A 6011-nucleotide genomic window follows, 5' to 3' on the forward strand; every position below is an offset into this window, starting at 1 on the left:
AGTATTTTATATGTAAGTAGTAAAACCTTAAAGTCACATCTTAAGTGCACAGGAAGCCAGTGCAGGTGAGCCAGATTGGGCGTAATGTGATCAAACTTTCTTGTTCTTGTCAAAAGTCTAGCAGCCGCATTTTGTACCAACTGTAATCTTTTAATGCTAGACATGGGGAGACCCGAAAATAATACGTTACAGTAGTCGAGACGAGACGTAACAAACGCATGGATAATGATCTCATGCATCTTTAGTGGACAAAATGGAGCGAATTTTAGCGATATTACGGAGATGAAAGAAGGCCGTTTTAGTAACGCTTTTAACGTGTGACTCAAAGGAGAGAGTTGGGTCGAAGATAACACCCAGATTTTTTACCGTGTCGCCTTGTGTAATTGTTTGGTTGTCAAATGAGTTGTATCATTAAATAGAGGTCGGTGTCCAGCAGGACCGATAATCAGCATTTCTGTTTTTTTGGCGTTGCGTTGCAAAAAGTTAGGGGACAGCCACATTGTTTAATTTCATTAAGACACGCCTCCAGCTGACTACAATCCGGCGTGTTGGTCAGCTTTAGGGGCATGTAGAGTTGGCTGTCATCAGCATAACAGTGTTATATATATATATATATATATCACAATATATAAACTATCAGACTGCGTGGTGGGTAGTAGTGGGTTTCAGTAGGCCTTTAAAAAAGCCATGCCCCTCCCCCCTCCCCTGCATGTCCCTACATGTTGTTCCTCCGATCAGCTGTGCGCGCGAAGCCCCGCCCTCTGCCGTCTTCCGGATGGTAACAGGCCGACCAATCACGGCGCGGCATCTCGTTGCAGGACAAAAACAAAACAATTGAGCTCACGCCGTCCGACCACCTTTGCACAGAACTTCACCAAAATAAACATATCACCGCCATCGTTGAGCAAAAACACGCGACGGGATCAAAGAACCATGTGACTCAATGATTGACAGCATTAAGCATTTCCGGTTTGAGTCAGTATTAGCTCGAACGGACGTGTTTGTTATCATAGCTTTTGTTCCTTTTTCTTTTTAGCTAGCACGCCTTCCAACCAAACAACAAGTAATAAAAATGAAAAAACACAAGACAATGGGAATTTGTCATGGGTTCGTCCGCCACGAAGCTAAACGGCCGTTGACGTCGTAGCCCGTGCTAACAAACAAGTAGCAACAATGCTAACTAGGAAGCTAAGTGACTTGACACTTGGCGGGGTTGGAAATGGGAAAAAAGGTGGAATATAAACAGTTGACACTTTTGGGGGAAAAGAGGAGTTAAAATAGTCTTGGGTTTGTCAAAAAGAATGGCGAGAAAATAACGTTTGAAAAAAAAAAAAAAAAAAAAGTACAAGCGTGTTGAAAATATGGAAGTTGAATAAAAGGATACAGTTTGACCACGTCGGTGTCCATCCGTCTCTTGCCGGGACTTGGCGACGACATCTTTTTCCTCTGCTAAAAAAAAAATAATAATAAAAAAAAATAAAAATAACTGCGCTGTTCACGCTGCGTTGGAAACTCGACGGTCAGCCTTCCCGCAGGCTCCGTGGACCAAACGCTGGCTGTGACATTGTCCACCGGGGTCGTGTTTTCTTGTTTTTGGGTGCGATAGGGATCGAGTCCTCCTTGCGGTCCGCGGACATCCAGCAGCAGACGGGCAGCCTGCTGCTGCTGGGGAGGGGGGCGGGGCTTGGCTGGAGAAATACAACACGTGGGGAAGGGGGGCGGGGCTTGGCTGGAGAAATACAACACGTAGACACACACAGCGGACACAGTGTTACGCTTGACGTAACGTTGCAACACTTCGGCTGATGTCGGGTTATTGTTGAGCGAGGGGGACAAGCAAGGCGACACACGATGTATGTGTCAGTGCTAGCAATATTAGCCTACTATCAAAATGACTCTAAAATGTATTATGTAAGTGTTATAATGAAGACAACACATGATGTAAGTGTCTATATTAGCTATATTAGCCTACTATCAAAATGACATTAAAAGTCCTATATAAGTGTTATAATGAAGTTAATATAAATGCAAGTATCTACATAAGCCTACTGTCAAAATGACTTTAAAAGTGTTACAATGAAAACAACACGTGCTGTAAGTGTCTATATTAGCTATATTAGCCTACTATCAAAATGACTTAAAAAGTCCTATATGTTATAATGAAGACAACACATGATGTAAGTGTCTATATTAGCCATATTAGCCTACTATCAAAATGACTTAAAATTCCTATATAAGTGTTATAATGAAGACAACACATGATGTAAGTGTCTATATTAGCCTACTATCAAAATGACTTAAAAAGTATTATATAAGTGTTATAATGAAGGCAACACGTGATCTAAGTCTCTATATTAGCTTACTATCAAAATGACTTAAAAAGTCCTATATAAGTGTTATAATGAAGACAACGCATGATGTAAGTGTCTATATTAGCCTACTATCAAAATGACTTAAAAAGTCCTATATAAGTGTTATAAGGAAGACAACACATGATGTAAGTGTCTGTATTAGCTATATTAGCCTACTATCATTATGACTTAAAAAGTCCTGTAAGTGTTATAATGAAGATAATATAAATGCAAGTGTCTACATTAGCCTACTGTCAAAATGACTTTAAAAGTGTTACAATGAAAACAACACGTGCTGTAAGTGTCTATATTAGGTATAATAGCCTACTATCAAAATGACTATAAAAGTCTTATATAAGTGTTATAATGAAGACAACACATGATGTAAGTGTCTATATTAGCTATATTAACCTACTATTAAATTACTTAAAAAGTCCTAAATAAGTGTTATAATGAAGACAACACGTGATGTAAGTGTTTATATTAGTTATATTAGCCTACTATCATAATGACTTAAAAAGTCCTATATAAGTGTTATAATGAAGATAATATAAATGCAAGTGTCGACATTAGCCTACTGTCAAAATGACTTTAAAAGTGTTACAATGAAGACAACACGTGCTGTAAGTGTCTATATTAGCTATGTTAGCCCACTATCAAAATGACTATAAAAGTCTTATATAAGTGTTATAATGAAGACAACACATGATGTAAGTGTCCATATTAGCTATATTAGCCTACTATCAAAATGACTCTAAAAAGTATAAGTGTTATAATGAAGACAACACATGATGTAAGTGTCTATATTAGCCTACTATCAAAATGACTTAAAAAGTCCTATATAAGTGTTGTAATAAAGACAACACATGATGTAAGTGTCTCTGTTAGTTATATTAACCTACTATCAAAATGATTTAAAAAGACCTATATAAGTGTTATAATGAAGACAACACATGATGTAAGTGTCTATATTAGCCTACTATCAAAATTACTTAAAAAGTCCTATATAAGTGTTGTAATGAAGACAACACATGATGTAAGTGTCTATATTAGCTATAATAGCCTACCATCAAAATTACTTAAAAAGTCCTGTATAAGTGTTATAATGAAGATGATATAAATGCAAGTGTCTACATTAGCCTACTGTCAAAATGACTTTAAAAGTGTTACAATGAAGACAACACGTGCTGTAAGTGTCTATATTAGCTATGTTAGCCTACTATCAAAATGACTATAAAAGTCTTATGTAAGTGTTATAATGAAGACAACACATGATGTAAGTGTCTATATTAGTTATATTAGCCTACCATGGAAATAACATTAATGTGAGTGTGAATGTTGTCTGTCTATCTGTGTTGGCCCTGCGATGAGGTTGCAACTTGTCCAGGGTGTACCCCGCCTTCCGCCCGATTGTAGCTGAGATAGGCACCAGCGCCCCCCGCGACCCCAAAAGGGAATAAGCGGTAGAACATGGATGGATAGATATAAGTGTTATAATGAAGACAACACATGATGTAAGTGTCTACATTAGCTATATTAGCCTACTATCAAAATGACTTTAATAGTCTTATATAAGTGTTATAATGAAGACAACACATGATGTAAGTGTCTACATTAGCTATATTAGCCTACTATCAAAATGACTTTAATAGTCTTATATAAGTGTTATAATGAAGACAACACTTGATGTAAGTGTATATCCATCCATTTTCTACCGCTTGGGGTATTGTGTGTAGAATTTTGAGGACAGGCTGTAATCTGACAAAATGTGGAAAAAGTGAAGTGTGTGGTTTCTTAGATTATTATTTGTAATACATTTGCAAAAATCTCTAAACAAATGTTTTCACATTGTCATTATAGGTTTTTGTGTGTAGAATTTTGAGGTCAAAAATCAAAGTATTCAATGTTGAAATAAGACTGTAACATAACTAAATGTGGAAAAAGTGAAGCATGTGATTTCTTAGTTTATTGTTGTTGTTTTTTTAATTGCAAAAATCTTTAAAATCAAGGAATAATCACATTGGTATTATGGGGTATTGTGTGTAGAATTTTAAGGACAGGCTGCAACCTGACAAAATGTGGAAAAAGTAAAGCATGTGATTTCTTAGGTTGTTATATTTAATACATTTGCAAAAATCTGTAAAATGTTTTTCACATTGTCATGACGGGGTATTGTGTGTAGAATTTTGAGGACAAAAATCAATGTATTCAATGTTGGAATAAGACTGTAACATAACTAAATGTGGAAAAAGTGAATCACGTGATTTCTTAATTTATTGTTGTTGTTTTTTAATTGCAAAAATCTTTAAAATCATGGAATAATCACATTGTTATTATGGGGTATTGTGTGTAGAATTTTGAGGACAGGCTGTAACCTGACAAAATGTGGAAAAAGTCCAGTGTGTGATTTCTTTGATTATTATATTAAATACATTTGCAATCAATCTCAAAATAAATATGTTTCACTTATTGTTGAGGACAAAATGAATGTAGTCCATTTTGGCAAAGAACTGTGACGGAACAAAATATGGAAAAAGTGAAGCAGTGTGAATACTTTCTGGATGCTGTGTACTCTTTATTCGACAGGGATTACAAAGGGAGGGTCTCCCACTTTTTTTTTTTTTTAGAACTCTCTTCGAAACGATACCACAAACTATTCCATAACCGAAAATGGAACTGTAACGTATTGGGTGTATTTCTAACCAAAACTGCCTTTTTGGGAGCATTTTGTTCAGGGGTGTCCAAAGTGCGGCCCGGGGGGCCATTTGCGGCCTGCAACTAATCGTTTACCGGCCCGCCACACATTATGTAAAAATTGCAAAATTTATAGTATTGCAAAAATAAATAAAAAATAAAAACATTAAAAAAAAAAAGTGGAATGAGGTGATATCTAATGAGAAAAAAATGGCAATGTTTTCCCTTTTGTCTTTATTTTCTTTTTTTTTCCATTGCTCCAAAAAAAAGGACAAAAAAAATCTATGTTATAATGAATTATTACTTAAAAATTATCACTTTAAAAGGTTTTATGTGGAAAAAATATTGCATATGTTGTGTGGTTGCCGTATAACAACATCAAAGTTTTGACCAAAGAGCATAAAACAAACAAAACAATAGTTCAAACTTCAAATCGACAGATATATCGGAAGTTGATCTTGAATTTTAAGTGTTAAAAGTAAAAAAATAACTAATACAAATGTATCATTTTATGAGTGGGGAACCTTTCGGATCTCAAATATATTTAGTAGGATTTTATTGAACTTTTCATTGTGATTACTCAAAAATATTAAATAATTAAAATCAATGGGGTCCTGCATTATTGATCTTTGAGGGCTTTAATTGCTAAATAAAGGAACTCTCCTAAAGGAACCAATAAAGTACTATCTATCCATCTATCCATCTATCTATCTATCTATCTATCTATCTATCTATCTATCTATCTATCTATCTATCTATCTATCTATCAGTTTTACTATAAAAAAACAAAGTTGTCTTTGACAGAAAAGGCTTAAAACCTTATTTGTTTTACTTTATATCAGGGGTCACCAACTGGTCGTGTTTGGAGGAAGAAGAATACTGAGTTGCATCCCAAGAACACCATACCTACTGTGAAGCATGGGGGTGGAAACATCATGCTTTGGGGCTGTTTTTCTGCTAAGGGGA

This window comes from Nerophis ophidion, linkage group LG03, assembly GCF_033978795.1.
Source record: "Nerophis ophidion isolate RoL-2023_Sa linkage group LG03, RoL_Noph_v1.0, whole genome shotgun sequence".
Taxonomy (NCBI): Eukaryota; Metazoa; Chordata; class Actinopteri; order Syngnathiformes; family Syngnathidae; genus Nerophis; species Nerophis ophidion.